The sequence below is a fragment of the Toxotes jaculatrix genome, chromosome 22 (genome assembly GCF_017976425.1).
Source record: "Toxotes jaculatrix isolate fToxJac2 chromosome 22, fToxJac2.pri, whole genome shotgun sequence".
Taxonomy (NCBI): Eukaryota; Metazoa; Chordata; class Actinopteri; family Toxotidae; genus Toxotes; species Toxotes jaculatrix.
In genome coordinates this window covers 1,792,687-1,811,943 of record NC_054415.1, presented here as the reverse complement: position 1 = coordinate 1,811,943, position 19,257 = coordinate 1,792,687, and the positions used below count along the sequence as shown (strand labels likewise).

Below are 19,257 nucleotides of genomic sequence, written 5' to 3'. Positions count from 1 at the left end.
AAATTCAAATCTTTCCTGTACGAGTCTCTCAGGCTTTTCAAGGAAAAACATGAAAATGTATAAATAGTCGTGCCACAGAACACAAGCACATCTTGTTACTTTAAAAATGGACTTTCAGACTAATGAGATATACAAACATGAACTGCCACTGCTCTTGAATCCTGGAGATTTCACTCCCAAGGACGTTCTGTGCTGCGATCCAGAAGGTGGATAGATGCAGGATCGATCGGCAGATGGTTGGATGAATGCATAATATCCAAGTAATCAGAGAGCAAACATTTTAAAATCCTTCCAACCTTTTCTCTGTTATAAATACAAGTTTATGAAAGAGTGGGAAATGTATGGTTTTAGTTTTACCCTCCAGAATCTGGGGCCAGTATTAATCCCCTCTGTGTATTATGATCCTGACCAGGTCCAGATGATCAGTGTTTCACAAAGCGACGTACGTACAACGCCCCAGTGTGATATCAGGCGCAGACAAGAAGGCAGAAGGCATGTGTGGGAAAGTATTTCTCTGTAAAGAAGATGGGAGGAGTGTTTGCTTTCTCAAATTTTTCTTTTTTACATCACGTTCAGCCAAAACAAATGTTGAACGTCAGTTTTTCACATGCATCTGTTTTATATACCCTGTGTGAAGTAGGCCGCCATGCGAAAGCAGGAACTGCGGTTCCAGATCCAGGTTTCGTCTTTCCAAACTCTCGTCTGTTGTTCTTTATTTCAGCGTTTTTTTACTCTTTGCTGTTTGAAGTGAAGCACAGTCCTACTGTAGGAAGATGGATGGAAATTTTGTCCTACATGAGAAGAACTTGGATCAAGAAGCCCGTAGCATGAAATCAGTGTAATCAATGGCAACTGTGAAGTACTGAACACTGTGTCAGTCTGAGGCTGATCATCGTGCCAGACTGTGGAGTCAAGTGTTCTGACTGATGGATGATTGGTCGTGTAGGTGGCTGATTAGTTTGGTCCAGATTGCATGGACCAATAAAGTCTGATTAGACTGAGTCATAGAAAAAGTTTGAGGCTGAGTGTTGCTTCCATTAAGTGCAATTAGCATCTATGTGTGTGTGAGAGTGTGTGTGTGTGTGTCCTACTTTGTCAAGTACTCTCCCCCACTGACTCTTTGAACAGAGCTGGTGTGTGGGAGTTGTCTCCTCTGAAGTTGACTTCCTCGCTGTTCCTGTCTCCTCAGTTTTTAGCTGTTTCTCTGCATAATTAACCTTCCTTCAAATGGCAGTTGGTACCTCGTGGCTCCGGTTTTGTTAATTTACATGTTTTAACTCTAATTGACCGCTCAGGCTGACGAAACTCTCACACAACCCCACGGGAGGATTCTTATAAAACTCACATTTAAGCTAAAAATAATTTACTGAGCATTTTAGGCAGCAGTGATGTTTTTAATGTTCAAACAGTTGCTGCTGTCGTCGTCAGCCCTGAATGTGTACGTATGTTTAAGTTCTTTGTACACTGTGAAGACGTAAAACTTTGGCAAATTACTGTGGAACCCCTGTTAAGGGGAAGGAATGAAAATGAAAATAAACCAAACAGCAAAATAATGAGTGTGAATTTTGTGTTTTGTGTAGGAGAGGAGAGCGAGGCGGTTCATGTCATCAGAGCTCGACAGGCCTGAGCGCTGAACAGGTAAGGAGGGAAAAGTTTAAATCATCTTCTTTCATCAGCGAGATGGAAACATGAAAAACAGTCAGTATCCTGCACAAACAGGAGAAGACTTCAGTTTTCTGTACGGGGCAGTTTTCATTATTGATTAATCCTCCAGTTCCATTCTTGAATAATCAATTTATTGTTTGGTCTGTAAAACATGAGGAAAGTGACGTCTCATCCAACACTACAGTTAATAATTAGTTAAAACCTCCAGTGTGATTTGCTTCATCAGTTTTATCCACCCTTCATCCGTGAAGGTCAAAGAGCCGAAACACATCTGAACTTATAAAAGTCAAACACATAATTCAGGCCTTTTATCTTCTGCATACAAACTCTGAAGCTCTGTCAAGCTTCCGGCTTCGGCACATGAGTACGCGAGCGGGTGATAACAGGCTGATTACCCTATAAATCATTATCTACGTTAGATATTAGACAGTGTCCTGCTGTTGTGGGTGTGACACACACGGATGAAGACACAGCACACAGGTACCGTGACAAATCAAAGGTTAAGACCAAACACATCATGGAAAGTTATTCAGGTATCATCTAGCTTTTTCAGTTGACTCATATTGTTTCGTTGTGGGCGGAGTCCTGGAGACAGAGGACCGACCTTTCTGATTTAGAGATTAACTTTTTTTTTTTTTTGACTCATAACGATGATAAAGTTGTCTCTCTATTTTCCATCCCTCCAAAAATGTTTTCTAGTTAGTTTTCTGTTGTGTAATGAATATTACAGCCTCATGGGGCAGTTTGTGCAAAGTGCTGTTTTATTGATAAATTCCTCCACTCAGACAAAGGGCTCCTGCTTTTCTTTCTATAGGCCACGTTATATAAAATTCTCATAAAACCAGTTCATTAAACTGGAGTTGCTGTGTCAACACACAGCATTGCAGAGCCTAATTATTTGGCCTTATAACACACACACACAAACACGCATTATTTCTCCAGTGTCAGGCCTTTTAGTGTGTGTGCACATATGAGAGGCTGTCAAGGTGATAAAGAGCGTTCAGGAAGCTAAGTTTGATTGTACGGCTGATACAGGAAGTAGTTCAGCTGTAGTAATAAAGCTTTTATGGGACTATGTGACGTTTATCATACATTTTAGTACAATCACATGCTGACTTTTATTATTAAACAGTGGATATTTGACAAAGCTGTCTGGAAATGAGTCTGGAAAAAGTTTGGACCCTGCATTGTTCGCTTGCTGTCCTGCTGCAGTCTTTGGCACATTAGCACAACCTGCAGATCAATGGAACAACGTGAACCCCTTTGGCAGCAGAAACATAAATTCTCACATAAAAGGCCCGTCGCTAATAAAGGTCAGGTAAAGAAAAAAAAAACAGTGAGGGAACTGCCTGTAGCATTTCCACAGTGCTAATTCATCAGCACCACAGCCGCGTGGTGTTACACTCATCACTCTGCTGCGCTGAATTTCTCTGTTTTTAACAGAAATAATGTTTTTAGACTCAAATTATTTCCAGTGGTTTCTCATTAGCTGTTCTCTCCATCGCTGGTAAGCGACTGTCAACACCACTAAGCACTTCCCCGTGTTGGAGGGAAGGCTGCGAGACTTTTAATACGAGAAATCTGGAGGAAGAGTCTCACTCATGGGAGCTTAACATTGGTTAGAGAAGAGGGTTAAAGTGAACGTGTGACATGACTCTGTCTCTGGATGAATGAATTAGTGTTGTGAAAGTGGACGTTTTACTTTATCTACACAGCATTTGAACATGGAGCAGGTTTGGATTTTATAACTGGTATAACTGGTTTTCATAGACATTCAACAACACTGGGACAGTTTGTAGACTAAAAAAATCATTATAAATTATTCATTAAGTTAATTGATTGTGAAAATAATCATTAGCTGCAGCCGTACAACACATCGCTGCTCTGTTATATACCACCTCACATCTTCTTTAGTTATTTTTCTGAGAAACAAGTTTCAAAAATGTAAAAACCTGTTACAAGCACACAAATACACACTCACACACACACACATACACACACACATACACACACACACAGACACACACACATACACACACACACAGACACACACATACTCCCACTTTCCTCTGGGAGGAGTACAGGAAAGCACGGGTTTGTTTTGCTGAAGGAAGTTCAGTGTGTTTGCATCTTTATTTCTGTGTGGGTGTTTGTGTGTCTCAGAGGGGAGCTGCAGCTGTGAAGGCTGGCTCAAAAATGTAAACTCCACTCGCACACTTACAAACCCACACGCACACACACACACACACTCCACAGAAGACAGGAACTGTCTTTATTACTGTCAACAAATGTAACTGTTCCTTTCCTGCTCCAGAAAAGTCTGTCACAGTTTCACAGTTTTTCAGTGACTTCAGCAACAATTCAGACTCGTTTCTTTTTGTCTTGTAGGTTTAAATTTAAATGGATCAAACTGCATCAGTCTGCACTCAGTAACCCCGAATGATTACGTGAAAACATTTCATTATTTTGACAACAATGAGCCGTTGTGCTGCTGGTTCACCTTTTCCAAAGGATTTATATTATATATATTTATATTATACATATTCAAATGTAAACCGCCACCGGTTCAGCACGACCGTGACCCAAAGCAAACAGCCAAGACAACACTGGAGTGGCTTTGGGACAAGTCTCTGACTGTCCTTCAGTGGCTCAGCCAAAGCCCGGACTTAAACCCCGCAGAGCATCTGTGGAGAGACCTGAGGATGGCAGCTCATACATGGTTCCCGTCCAATCTTACGGCTCCTGAGAGGATCTGCCAGGAAGAACGGGATAAACTGCCCCAATCCAGGAGTGCAAAGCTTGTAGAGACTTACCCAAGAAGATTTGAAGCTGTAATTCCTGCCAAAGGGGCTTCTACAAAGTGCTGAACCAAAGGTCTGAATGCTTTTGTAAATGAGACATTTCAGTTTTTAACCATAAAACACAGTAAAGTGTTCAAAAAGAAAAGGGGTCTGAAAACTTTCTGAAGCCACTGTGAGTTGTCAGTGTGTCCATGTGCAGTATCACGGACGGATTATTGGCTCCAGCAGACACAGAGCGACCTGCTTTAACTGAATTACTGCATGTATCACACATTTAGAGAAAGACTGCACACAATTCAAGAGCTACTGCAAATCATCAGCTGCAGTTTTCTTCCCTGTACGCTCTCACTCTCTCGTTTTGTTGTGGTTTTTAAGGAATGCGAGTGATTTCAGAGAGGTGGTATAAAACCATGATGCTCCACAGGCTGAAAAAAGCCCCTGAGGACACTTGTACTGCATGTACAAGTGTCCTCAGATACACCTGGAATTTGTATAACCTCCAATAATCCTTTATTCTGCTTCCATGTTTACGCAGTTTTCAATTAACAACAAGTATTCTCGGTTTTCTTATGGGGCTCTAAATCTGCCCTGCAGGAGTGATTCTGTGGCAGCGAGGACGACTGCTAAAAGGAAGCAGTTGTGCACAGAGAGATTGAACGCCTACAGTTCAGCCTGGTGAAAACGTTCCATCCAGAGACGGATGCGAGAGATTGTCCTTGGTTAGTCAGACAGAGTGTGGTCTGAATCAAAGCCCCCCACCTCCAGACCAAACTGAGACACCTGAATGAGCCTGTCTCTTTTACCTCACTCCATGAGTTTGCCACAACCCAAGGAGAAAAAAAAAATCCTTCAGCTGTAGGAAATACTGGACACATTTACAAAATATTTAAGATGCTAAAACAGTCATAGAGTAGCTGAATGATACTGCAGCAGGATCATGATCCCAAACACATCACAGGGGAACAAACCAAACTCAGAACATTTTTCAAAGGTTCAGCTTCTCACTCAAATTCTGAAGCTGATATCATCATCTGTTATTAAAAATAAAATAGTATTAGACTTAATGCAAACCTGGTCTCAGACTTTTGGACCCCCACTGTATATATAATTCAGTATTTGATTGAATATTGTATGAAGCAGCTGTATTTGAATTCAGAGACAGTCGTGCCGGAGGTGGCGGATGGATAGAGACTTAAGGAGAGAATAAATACATCAAGAATCAGAGGCAACAAAGCGGCGGAATGAAAAGACTGACAGATGAATGGACAGATATGGGAGGTGTATTGGAAAAAGAAAGGAGATATATATACGCACAGGCTCGACTAATGATTTGAACGTGTCACGTTCCTGCAGTGACAGGTTGATTATACTGGCCTTTATGATGGCGAACGTGTCTGTGTGTGTTGCTCATGAAAACTTTGCCTTGTCTGTAAATGTGCTGATGCACTTCTTCAACGGCGGGGGAAAAAAAAAAAAAAAAACGATCTCTCTCTCTCTTATCTCGTCTCCTTTATTATATTCCAGCATTCAGATGGGTACAGCATGAGATGAGAGAATCAGTTTGTATTGAACATGGTTGAATGCAGTGCTGATGAAAGCTCATGCTGATAATAGCTTTTTCATTATGTCCTTAGCCCAGGCTTGGCATTTCATTTTCTGTTGCAGAGGGAGTGAAGTTCTGATTTTCGCTGCTGCTGCTTTGGGTTGGTGTTGTGTCTTTTGACTGGAGTTTGATTGTGTGTCATGTGGAATATTCTTATTTTTATTATTGCATTTCTGCTCGATTAAGCCCCACAGAGACACGGGGGTTCGGGCTGTGGGGGGGTGGGTTGTATTTACCCCTAAAAATAGAAGTTTGTGATTAAGAAATATCAAACTGTTCCAGCTGTTTGACACAAACCTTTTTACCTGGAAACTCGTGGCTTTGGAGAATTTATGAAACTGATATTATCAGTCATGATTTCACAGCTACACTTCCATAAAATGGTGGTTAGTAAGTATTTTTCCGGGTTTTTTGCCGCGCTCATCCTCAGGACCTTCAGCAGAAGCTCCTGAAAAAAAGGATATGGAGCCCATTGCACCACAGTGCCGTAGACACTGTGCAGCTATATGACAGCACGTGGGAAAATATGTGTATAGACAAATGAACACTATACATTCATACACAGTAGTACGTCCGTAGTCTGGAGGGTTATGAGACTGTGCAGCAGTTGTTCACATTACATGGTGTTCTGTCAGGATTGTGTGTTTCCACATATCTAACTGGCCAACGTGCTGCTGGATGACGTTGCACTGCAGCGAGGCCACAGTCGATCCTGCTTCAGCTTTTCTTGGATTTGCTGGATTTTCCTTTGCTCTGCATCGGCACCTCCACCTCCCTGAAACGAGCGAGGAGGCTGCATTTTGTTCACGCGGCGCTTGTGAAAACTGTCACGTCACCCTGGGAGATATTTTCCAACTTATCTGACACACTGAAAAACTACAGTAATAAACCAGGAAAGAACATTTTTATTCACTGAAGTCACCAAAGCCCTCTGACTAAGTCATGGGCCGCCAAGGAAAAGTCATAAATTTACATGAAGGCCACGGTGTCGGCTCAGTTCCCACACCCTCTGGTTGCTCGGATTGGAAGTCGTGGGATTTTGTTTACATGGTAAACACCTCGTACTCCTGATCTGCAGAGATGCATGTCGGGAGAGGATTCTGAAGAGAGTGACGTTGGCGTTGGAGTCTAGTTCATTACCATTCAGTCTCTCCCTGAGGAATGTCAGATGTGTTTGCCCTCACCTACCCAGCCACCCACCCCTGTGTCCAGTACGGGTTTAGAGAGACAGAGATAGTTGGAGAATTTTGTATCAGTAATTTCTCCTTCTGTTGGTTTACCAGATTTTTAAATTCTGGCGTGACCAGGTCAGTTCTTCTTCCGTTCGCTCGTCGTTGAGTTTAAATGGACGATGAGACTGTGGTGGTGTGTGGCCACTTATGAATGTGTGGAATTACATGAATGTGGAGCAGGGACGTGTTCAGTCAACCTTCCCCAGGGAAATAAAGGGATGTAACTGTACTGTTGTGAGATAATGTTTCTTTTTAAATCCTTAGAGGTGAGTTTTCATAGAGGAAGACATGCAGGTGCGAGGACGAGAGATACTGAAGGAGAAAGGGGAAGTAAAGCGTGTGAACATGAGATAGAAAGATCCACACAAACGGTGAGAGACGTTCCAGAAGTTCTTTTCTTTAATTCTCTCGCATATTGGTTTTTTGCTTGGCGTATCCGAGATTCATCTGCCCCCTGTCTTTTTCTCATTTCCTCCTCTTTACCTCTCTGCAAACATATCTCTGTAAACAAAGAAATTCCTCCACCAACATGAATCCATTTAGTCTCCACTTCATTTCGAAGCCGGTCTGTCTCGGCGGCCTTGATCAGAGCGCACTGATGGAGCCAGATTCAACATTTCCTGTCAGACTGTTAAACAAACTGCTGCAGCTCTGCTCAACTCTGCACTTTTTATCTCTCCTCTCCCTTGTTCCCTGCTTTCCACCTCCTCCTAGTTTTCCTTCCGGCCTCGTATTCCTCATTTCATCTCCCCTTCATTCCCCAAATCTTCAAGAGGGTGTAGTTTCTTATTTTTGTGACAATTTATTGCTACGGCTGCGTCTTTAAAGCATATTAGTGACATTTTCAGCACCTAAGCGTAACTGCTGGCTTAGCAGACAACCAAATTACCACGGATTCAGGTCAGGCAGGTCTGGGAGTTCACAGTACGCCACACAGTTCAGCAGTGTTTCCCAATCTGCGTTGCATAGTTAATCAAATGGAAGCCAAAATATCTGTCCCATTTATCAGTCATACAGTGGAGTCATTACCCTCCTGAACCCTGAAACTCTGCAGCAGAGTTACACAAAGACACTGAGTACAGTTTACAGAGGGATTTTACCCCGCATGCCTTTGGCCTCATAAACAAACTGATTAACTGTGTGTGTGTGTGTGTGTGTGTGTGTGTGTGTCCTCTGATCTGGTGACACAAAGCAGAAGTGGTCTGGTCTGCTTTGCTTCCAGCCGATGAGGAGAGCGAGATAGAGGGATGGAGAGATGGGATGAAAGAAGAGAGGCGGTGGGTTGTGTTTGGGAAATGGGTCAAGAGGAAGTGGAGAGTGTGCTTTTAAGTGTGTGTGTGTGTGTGTGTGTGTGTGTGTGTGTGTGTGTGTGTGTGATGTCTCACAGCTGAGACCGTGTTGTCGGTCATTGTGGGAATTTGCTGTGTGTGTGTGTGTGTTGATGGTGCATAACTTAATTCCACAGGGAAGCCAAAGCAACAGCGCCTCTGTTTCCTGTCCTAATTGCTTAAAATCCTACACAAATAAGCCCACGCACACACACAGATACACACGTCTACACAGTCATTTACACATCCTGTGTTTAAAAAGGACTTATGCAGATAGTTTTAGCATTTGCATAGTTTTAACATTCATTATCTGTTTTGACAGAAAAGCTAATTTATCCTTTTCACATTTTCTTTCTTCCTCTCTCCCTTGATTTTTCCTCCTCCTCCTCTCTTCTTGGCGCCTCCTTCCCTCCGTTTCTGAATCCTCGTCACGGCCGTATCGAGATGTTGTGGCTCATGTGTTAACAAGTAGCTGCCTGCTTACACGTCCAGCGGACACAGAGCAGCATTCGCATTCATTAGCAGACGTGTTTGTGTCCACCCGATGAATATTAACTCATCTGTTCGCTTTTAATCGCACTTTGAAGGACACGTTTCACATCATCAGGTTGTTTGGATGTGTTGGTTTGCTGCTGGTAAAGGTCAGTGTATTAAGGATCTGCTGATCAGAACATAAAGTCTGGTGTCTTGTGACTTTCACATGTGTAGCTTATGATTTGGTGACAGAAACCAGATTCGCTGCTGTATTTGTCACTAAAAGTTGTTGCTAAGTGTGTGAACACAAACGTGTGTGAGTGTAGAGCAGTCTGAGATTTCACTTGATTAAAAAAATGAGACAGTTCCATGTTTTGGTTTGGTTTTTCAAACTGTGAAACTGCTCATAGTGAAGCAAAAATTCCAAAAACATGCGGATTTTAGTTTCTCTAATGTGCAGGCATCTGCTTCTGAGGAGCACAGCAAAGTGCATTAACACCACAGCCCCGCCCATAATGGATCATTTGAACCTGTCAGGTCTCTGTCATGGACAAACTGCGTGATGGTGACACTGTCTCTAAATGTCCTCAGTCCTAACTCAGCACATCTCCACAGCAGTTTCCTGTGACTGGTCAGGCTCGGCTGATTTATCAGTCCAGTTCTAATTTACATTCACCAACTTCATGCATCTCGGGCGGAATTGTAAATGCAGCCAAGAAGCTTCGGGGATGGACTGAAATCTAATGCTTAAACAACGTCAGCTGCAATTAGATTTGTGGTCTGGCCGAAGGTAACACACATGCATAAACAATACACAGAAATTGTGTTAAATTGCATCAGGATACTTATGATACTCACACTCTTTAAAACACTTCTGCGCCCTAATAAATGTCCAAAACCTTCAGCTTCTGATTGGACTGCACTAAAATATCACATTAAGCATGAAGTTCAGTTGTGTGTGCGTGGTGTAGGAGAAAGTGTGTTTGGGGTCTTTGTCTCTGGACGTGGCTGCCATTGTTCGACTGTCTCTCTTGGCACATGATCCATGGTGTGTGTGTGACAGACAGAGACTGTGTGTGTGTGCGTGTGTGTGTGTGTGTGTGCGTGTGCGCGTGTGCGTGTGTGTGTGTGTGTGTGTTCTTGGCGTAGGGGTCAGACAGAGAGCACAGGGCGCCCCTGCCTGCAATCTGGACCTGCTGTGTGTGTCTGTCCTCCGTCTGCCTCATATTTATTAGGAGTTCACATTTAATTCACATTTTCCATCTCACTGTTTCTCAAAAAAAAAAAAAAAAGAAAAATCAGAAGAAAACTTTATTCTTTAAATCGAAATAATATGCAACACTGGCCTTCTGCCTTTTCCTCCCATTTGCTGATGCACAGCAGAGCCAGCCGTTGAATCATATTGAGGAGGAGATTGGAAATGAAAGAGGCAGAGGAGAGGTCAGAGGAGGGTGAGCTGGAGAGCAGAATGCACAATAGCCTTCTGAAAATTTAATAAAACTCATGGAAATATTTCAGATATTTTAAGATTCAGATGTTTCTGTGTGTGTCTCTGAACTTCAGGCCTCAGATGAGGAAAAGAAACGAGCCTCTCACTTCTCCAACATGTCATTCTGTGGATTTCTATCAGAGCTGATTCAGACGGAGTTTTCTTCAGCAGCAGAAAAACTTTATTATGAATTCTGAGAAACTATAATATTATTATGTTATATAAGAAAATAGTCTTTAGTCATCAGACTACCTGGGGACCTGGAAATGGTTTACCTGGGTTTGAGGTTTTGAGTTTAATTGTGTTGTTTATTTTAGAATCCATGAAACAACAGTAACAATGGAGGAAGGTTCTCTTTCAGACCGGACTGTGGGCGAAGTTGCATTGTGGGTAATGTAGGCGCCAGAAAAAGATTGTATTTCTGACTGAGCTGCGTCGATCTCTACATTGTGAGCTTGACAGTGTTAAATTGGTGGCGTCCTCTTAACTGCTCCTAAAACACTGACTGAAAATAACACTGACAGGACAGATACATCATTCACCACTGACTGGTTAGGGCATTATAACACACACACACACACACACACACACACACACACAGCTAACATGAGCACAGTGTCAGACTGAATAATGAAGTGAAAACCAAATGCAGCACTTCAGTCTGATTATCAGGCTAAGTGAACCCAGTGCTTCTGTAGTTAGGAGATTAATTGAAAGTCTGAAATGTTTTATTTCTCCTGTGGAACGGAGCTTTAAACCTGAGAAATAAGAGCAGCCGTTCGGAGGAAGACATCACAGCTTTCACTGGTTCCTTTCGGGATAATTTCAGTTGGACTGATGTGGGTTCTCCATCAGTCTGAGGACATAAATCCAGCTGATTAAAGCTTCAGAACACAGATGAGAACGAACGACTGGATTTGTTTGTATCTTTTGTTTCCTTGAAAATTTAATCCACTGCTTTAGGTTATTCAGACCAGAGGCTTTTCCTGTTCTGAACATCATCCTCAGCCTGTTTGCCTTTTAAAAATAAAAATAGTTTTTTTTTTTATACCTATCATAACACGATAACTGCTGTATAATTGTGAAGTGAGCGGTGTGGTCGGCCCCTAAAGCCCCGATGATGAATATTTATTGTCTTTACGCTTTTTAAGCTACTTCCTGATGATGGAAGGAAACATTGTGCCGACTGATGCTTCACCATCTGGATGTTTAGATGTTGGATGTTAGATGCTAGAACATATGGACACACACTCTCACAAACAAGAGAGTACACACACACACACACACACACACACACACACACGTCGGCTCTGCTATCTAGAAGCATATGGTTCTTTGAGATAGAGTGGAGACAGACTGGGCCATTCTGTTGGATAGCACCAAGGGCCTCAACATTGTTAGAAGTGCTGCCAGACAAACTTCACCCCACACACACACACACACACACACACACACACTCATTCAGAGTCTCGGCTCTTTGGCTGCTCTGCTACTTGTTTCACTGCGAAGTGAAAGGCGGCACGGACGAGATTCATTTCTGTTTGTGCAGGAGAGGCGAGCGGCGTCCGAGTTTAACAGTGTGAAATGGAAATTAAGATACCTGTGAACTGAATTACTGGAGGCTTGTGTAGCAGCGGCCGGTGTCTGTTCATTATACGCTCGCCCTGTCGGCAGCTTTTTGTCTGTTTGGTTGTCTCATTACGAAGATTACTCTCCAAATTGATTTTACCTTTATCTTCTCAGTTAAAAAGTCCCTTTATTTTAGAGCCTGCTGTGCCCATAAGCAGTAATGTTATCGTATGAGAGGAAAACTGAAGCTTGCTTCTTGTATTATCACAAATTAAAATGCCTTTAGTTTAATTCATGCCCTGATGAAGGGCTCTGTTTAAACTCAGGCAGAGCTCCAGCTTTTTGTTATTATTCCAGGCAGTAATATGCTTTCCTCTCTGATAGATAATACCAGATCTCTGGCAGTTTCTGTGAATTAATTATGTTTAATTAACATTGCCATCACTGTGCTGTGAATTTAAGCCCGGTTTTCACTTTGATCCACAGGCTTTTCTGTAGCAGTTTCTGTTGCAGTCGTCGAGTCAGATTTAATTTTGGAGCAGCGGAGTTCCTACCAATTTCCACAGCATCAGATTAAATGCATTGTGTGGGTTAAGCTCATTTGAAAGCACTGCCTTCCACATATACAGGAAAGTGTGACAGTGCCTCGCATGTGTTACATAATGGAGGCTTGACCAATAAATAAATTACCTTTGTGTAATGCTTACAGTCATTAGGCAGCTGTGCATCAGACTTTAACCAGGTGCTGTGAGAGTCTAAGCTGTACAATGCTGTAGCCACTGCAGGTGAGTTTGATGTTTGTTTTTGTGTTTGTTTCAGGAGACTGAGGTGGTTCATGTCATCAGAGATCAACAGGCCTGAACGCTGAACAGGTAAGGAAGAACTTCAACTTCCTCCGACTTTTATTCTGAAATCCTGCAACCAAAATTATCGTCTTTCTCTTTTTTCTCACAAAATATTTTTTTCTTTTTCAAACCATTTTTTCTTTCACTCACTGGCGTTCTGTAATTTTATCCATTGTTGCCCCCCCCCCCCCTCCCCTCGCTCCCCCCCCTCTCCCCCGCTCCCCCGTCATTAGAAACTTGTGTGGATTCCCATGAATATCACTGGCTGTTTATTTTGGTGGTTTCAGCTGCCTGTGTCTTTATGTGTGTGTGTGTGTGTGTGCGTGTGTGTGTTTCTGTGTGTGGTGGGGCAGTGGGTGGGTTAAGGGGTTAATTGGAGGCTTCAGGCAGTTTTTAAGAAATGAATTCTTGCTGCGATTCTGCTGCCCCCTCATACACACACTCTTCTCACATATCAGCCACTTACTGACACCACACACACACACCTCTCTGTCTCCTATTATATTGCTTTTCTCCTTCTAACTGAACAAACATCACAACATTCTTGTTATAGCACAGCAAAAAACAAAATGTCTCTACTGTTGACGACTTCGCTGTAAAACGGAGAGATGAATACGAGTTTCAGTCCAAAGGGACGGAGGAGCCACATCAGCCCTAACCTTCCTCGACAGGAGGATCTCAGCTGAAGCGCAGCATATTCAAAAGAGCCAAACTTTCCAAACGACAGCTGTTTACACTGGTGGACATTATTAAATAAAGTGGCTACTCCTCCTCTTTTCCTAACTACGTTAGTTTGGAGGAGCTGATTCAATAAGAGCTGCTTCACTGTTTGTTCTCTGGCGTACACCACAGAGACTCTGGGACTTTGAATCTTATAGGGTACAGAGTTAGGAGGTCAAGCTTCATGATATGTAGATGTTCACCTTTACACCCCACAGGTCTTCAGGCCAGATCCACCTAAACCTCAACATGTCTCAACCTGAGCTTATCTTATGTCCACATTTTCTTGTCCATCTCTCTCTGGGTCCAGCGTTGTTCTGGGTCTCTTATTTCAGATGTGATGTTATAACAGCGTTGCTGTTTGACCAGGAGGTAGTGGTGTTGAATGTCTCCCTGATAAATGCGGCCCCCAGTCAGCTTCGCTGCACAGAGGCCTCAGTATTTTTGCTGTAGTTAATCCTGGAGAGGTGCCTCGTTCCCTCTTTTAGGGATTTTTGGATTCAGACGTTTCCAGGCAGCTGTACCCTGGAAGAAGTCATTTGGCATGCTTTTGCATCATCAGCCTGCTCTTAACGTCTTTACATAATCAGGTGCTCTTAACGTGGAGAGACATTAAACAGCTGTAATGCTGAATGTCACATTTGATTCCTTTTGGGTTTTGATCTGTAGTTCTGACATGGTTTTGGTTTGTGTCCTTTCTTTTGTCTGAAATAGTTTAAAACCCGTACTGGTCCTAAAATGAAACCTTCCGGTGTGACTGGTTTCTATGATCTGCTTCTGTCCACTCACAGTCTGCCAGCTCACATTAAAGTGTGTCACTACAGTGCGTGTGTCCTCCACTCCCCCTTCTGTCTTTCATCCATCACTGTTTCCCTCTTGCCTCCTTGTTCTCAATCTCTCATTCGTCTGTTTTTTTTTTATCGTTCATGTTCCCATAAACAGCTTCATTTTCTCAGCCCTCCGTGGGAGCTTGTAGCTTGTCGCTCTCTCAAATCTTGTGAAAGCAAATACAAGGGTCTGTGTGTGTGCACGTGTGCGTGTGTGTGTGTGCGTGCGTGTGTGTGTGTGTTTTAAGGTGTCTCTTTCTCAGGGTCAAATCATTCGTCCCTCCCTGGTATGTGAGTGCAACATACAGCTGATACGTCCAGTTTTATTCTTTTTGCCCAACTGACTTTGATTGTGATTAGAAATCTGAAATATAAATATAAAACTAAACCCGAATATCTTTGAAACGTGAAACTTCTCCGTCTCTGACAGGATTTATTTGATGTTTGATTTGGACTTGCCCAGGTCTTCCTCTTTAGTTTCTCTCAGGGAGGATCACTGAATAAATTATTACTATTTTTTTTGGCCTCATAAGTATTTAACAGCTTCTTTAAATAGAAATGACTGCACAGACTCCCAGTGAGCAACACTGTTTGTTGTTTAAATATTGAACATCGGTACAAAATATGAGCTCTCAGCAGATTCAGTCCAGAAAATATCAATACTGACCTTCTCAAAGCCACATCAGTCAAACTGTAGTGAATGATTAATATCACCACAGGTTCAGTAAGCACAGTTTTTTTGGTGTGAAACAAAACTATAAGACGTATGACTGTTAGAGAGCAGTGTTTTCCCACAGGCTGAGAATTCACCCGTGGTGGCGGGAGGCGCGGCGTGTGACCGATGTGCGTGCAGAGACCTGTAACCCGGGTTATTTTCTGTAACTCTAATTTACAGATCTCCCCTTAATACCTCACTTCTGTTGGTAGATGCTACAATTTACGGATGCTCCCTGAACACCTCACATGCAGGTAGATCGGTAGATGCTCACTCTGGTCCCCACTCAATTACTGCAGCACACACAACTCAGACAGGTGTGTGGCCAAACAGGCGTTAGTTAGGAAAGAATGAAATAATGTAAGAATACCACCTGGGGGGGTCACAGTCTACCTGGGGCGGGTGGGGGGTGGGGAGGCGGGTCACAGTCTACCTGGGGAGGGTGGGGGGGTTGGGGGGGGTGTTACAGTCTACCTGGGGGGGCGACTAAACACAACCTATGTATGGGAAACGCTGGAGAGAGCTTTCATCAAGTCGTCTCTTTTTCACTTCTATTTATCTTCTTCAACACTTCATCACTTACCTCACCATGTCTGCTACCAGGGCTGGAGTTTTTACACACAATTCAGACACAAACTGTGTGTGTGTGTGTGTGTCTGGCGGACCGGCTGGCTGGCTGTTGTGTTTGGGTTTAGTCCCAGAATTGTATCACTGCGTGAAATTTGAGGTGTGTGGGTCTGACTGGCTCCATTTTTGTCTTTCAACTCACACGGATATACACACAGACACACACACACACACTCTCACACTCTCACAGATGGCAAACATCTTCTCAGACCTGCCAAAACTCAGTGTGTGTCCATCTTTTTCATTACAGCCCCTTAATCAGCTCATTAATTTATAGCCACAGTGATATAGGAAGGAAGGAAAGAAGGAGGGAGGGAAGGAGGGAGGGAAGGAAGACACCAGGATAATGACAAATGGATTGTGAAGGAACTTTGCAAAAAAAAAATGAAAATGATGGAGAGACCTGGAAAAGATTTAAAAATGATGGAGGGAAGCCAAGATGGATGAAAGCTGCACAAAAAGGAAAAAAGACAACAAGAGTGGAAAGAAGAAAAAAAAAAGGACGATGAAGGAGTAAAAACTGAAGCGAGTGAGAGGGACGGAGAAAGAGACTTAGAAAGCGAAGTCGATGACTCGGATCAGACTTTTATCAGCTGCCAACTGGCGCTGTGGTGTGTTTATGTGTGTGTGGCGTGATTGAATAGTTTCAGGATCATTGCCTGTACTTTAGTGTGTGTGTGTGTGTGTGTGTGTGTGTGTGTGTGTGTGTGTGCGCGCGCGTGTGTGTGTGTGTGTGGAGGGCGTGGGTGACTGGATGCTCGTGTGTGGTTTTCAGTATTTTCTTTTCTGTGTTAGCCAGCAGAGTGTGGCTTCAGTCTCTTCACCGTGGTGGAAAGTTGCACTGGATTGGCCCAAAGAAGAAGAAGAAGAAGAAGAAGAAGAAGAAGAAGAAGAAGAAGAAGAAGAAGAAAGGTTTCCCTGCTGTTTGCTTCGTTATTTCACTGAAAGTCCACACATGCATGAATTTACTCTGCAGCCATGATTTTTTCACCCGGTTCACTACAGTGTGAGGAGGTCTGCTTTACAGTCCTGGTTTTTACATCATGCAGGTTCGTAGCAGACAGCACGGAGACAAATGGACAGAGGAAAAACATGTCTAACGTGTTTGTCTCTCACAGTTCCTGAGTTTGCTGAAAGATATCTGTGTTTGTCATCTTAAAATGTGCCAGGGTTAAAATCACAGTGGAAAAAATCTGCAGTTGTCCTGAACAATGTTGATGCTTTAGTTTACACAGCGACAGTGTGAAAACAGGCAGGGTCTGAATTTCTCCCGTAGCTGCTTCTCCTTGCAGCAGGCCTCTGCGTGGAGACCCCGTTGTGCCAGCTGAGTGGTCTCATTCAGATAATTGAGGGAGGTTGCGTTTGCTGCAGCTTGTTTTTTTTTTTTCAGGAATCCTGAACCCTGCTGGTTTCACTTCAGTGGTTTAGTATTTGATTTGCAGCTCTTTGTCACAATTTTCCCCCAAAAACACGATAAGCACCACGTGATGTGAAATACTAAACCCAGGCAGTGCAGGTTTCAGTGTTCAGGAAATAAAACTGTTAACTATCGTGTGAGTAAAGTTAATGTAGCAGAAAAAGTTTCTCCTCGTCTCACACGGTTTATTCCAGAGGAACTTGAAACTAAGAAAGTTGTCATGTATGAAAGTTTTCGTACAGTGGCTGAATCATCTGCTGTGACTCACAGATACTAACAAAGAACAGATGTATTTACTGTTCGTGACAGTGTCCTTCACTCTCACTTAGCTCGTGCTCGACCCGTGGGTCAAATATTTCCATTATGAGAAATTAAAGAGGAGAAGTTATGAGCCTATAATTACTTACATTATTAATTATCATTGCCATTTGCCATTTGACAGTAATAAAGTTAAGTGTTGTGTTTTTCCTGAGTTTAATTAAACTTCCTGTCCTTTTCTTTCTGTTTGCTCTGGTCCGTGGTCGGCCTGTCCACCCTGAGGTCTCGATTTTGGGATATCGTTGAATATGCTTATTGTCGACTTGCGGCCCACAGCGGCGCTTTGTTGTTCCCCTGGAAAAGTCGACTGATTCATTCCTTTGATTCCTTTTTGATCACAGAAGTAGCTGAATCAGGAATACCTGCAGCTCCTTTTTATTATACGGGAACTTTGAAATGCTGCAGACCGAGCAAAGTGAGGAGGAGGAGGAGGGAGGAGGAGGGAGGAGGGAGGAGGAGGGAGGAGGGAAAGTACTGAAGCAGACTCTCTGAGCTGTCTGCTACATTTAAGCTTTTATGGACAACAGCAGGGACCCTCCCTGCCTCTGATGGCTTTAACAGCTTACTTCACTGCTCTCCACAGCCTCTTTCTCTATTATTCTCTTCATTTCTTACTTCCAAAATGGACTCTATATATGTGTGTGTGTGTGTGTGCGTGTGTGCGTGTGTGTGTGTGTGTGTGTGTCTGCTCCATAGCAACAGGTTCAGGTTTAATGTCTTCCACATATGGAGATTTCTCTGGAGCTTTCCTGACTCACAGTGACAGTAACTGACAAGTGTTGTGTCTGTTGCCGCCTCCCTCACACAGAAACGTGTCGTTCTGATTGGACGTGTTTGTCTTTAGTCTTCGGTGGGTGTGTCCTTTTTCTCTGCTGATGATTCGTTATAAAACTTTTTCTCGCACCAGGTCCAGCAGGAATTTTCTGGAGCTTTCGGCCACAGACCAAGTTCATGACTGACCTGTTTTTGTCAACAGTGTGTAACTTGGTTGACGCCGACTCCTGCACAGATGCTCAGATTTATTAAATTCTTCATATTCAGCTTGCTAGCAAACGTTTTCCTGAGTGTGCGTTGGTTGGTGTGGCGGCGTGGCATGTGAATTTAGTTTTTCTTCTTCCAAACACATTAGAGGAAAAAAAGGCAGTGGGAGAGATTCACCTCCAGCAGTTTTTCTTTCTTCAGTCCCAGGTGTCATGTTTTTCATCCAGATGCAGCTCAAATTTTAATAGAACTTCCAGAAAATCAGCAAAAGAAAATGCAAATGAATCCAACCACTGCTCTTATTCACATGGTATTAACTGGTTCATTGAGATAAACAGCTGGTGCTGTTAATTCTCCAGGTGTCATTAAACCATTGCTGAAGGAGAAAGCTCCAGTCAAACCTGTCAGATAGTGAAAGATCCTGTAGATTCACTGAATCTGAGTTTCCACTGCTCACTGTCCTTCGTCACATCCTGACTCATCAGTTCAACAACTTTTCCACTTCAGCTGAACATAAAAACTTTTTTTGTGATATTTAGACTTTTTTTATTTTAATTTTTTGGGAAAATGAGCATAAAACAGATGGATGCCAACGCTGGTACCGACCAATGAGGTTTGATGTGTTGATAAAATGCCACTGTGAGTA

At 43.0% G+C, this 19,257-nt stretch overlaps 1 protein-coding gene across 6 annotated transcripts in view; it reads left to right on the top strand.

Annotated features, from left to right (window-relative positions):
* plxnb2a.1 (plexin b2a, tandem duplicate 1) overlaps positions 1-19,257 on the top strand; it is a 119,624-nt gene that overhangs the window by 34,924 nt on the left and 65,443 nt on the right. For 4 of the 6 annotated variants that reach the window (XM_041029765.1, XM_041029766.1, XM_041029767.1 and 1 more), the window contains 2 exons: positions 1,581-1,638; positions 12,981-13,033. The gene's annotated coding sequence lies outside the window, so the exon portion shown is untranslated. Of the gene's footprint in view, positions 1-1,580; positions 1,639-12,673; positions 12,748-12,980; positions 13,034-19,257 lie in introns of those variants that run through there. The other 2 variants (XM_041029769.1, XM_041029770.1) reach the window with 2 other exon arrangements.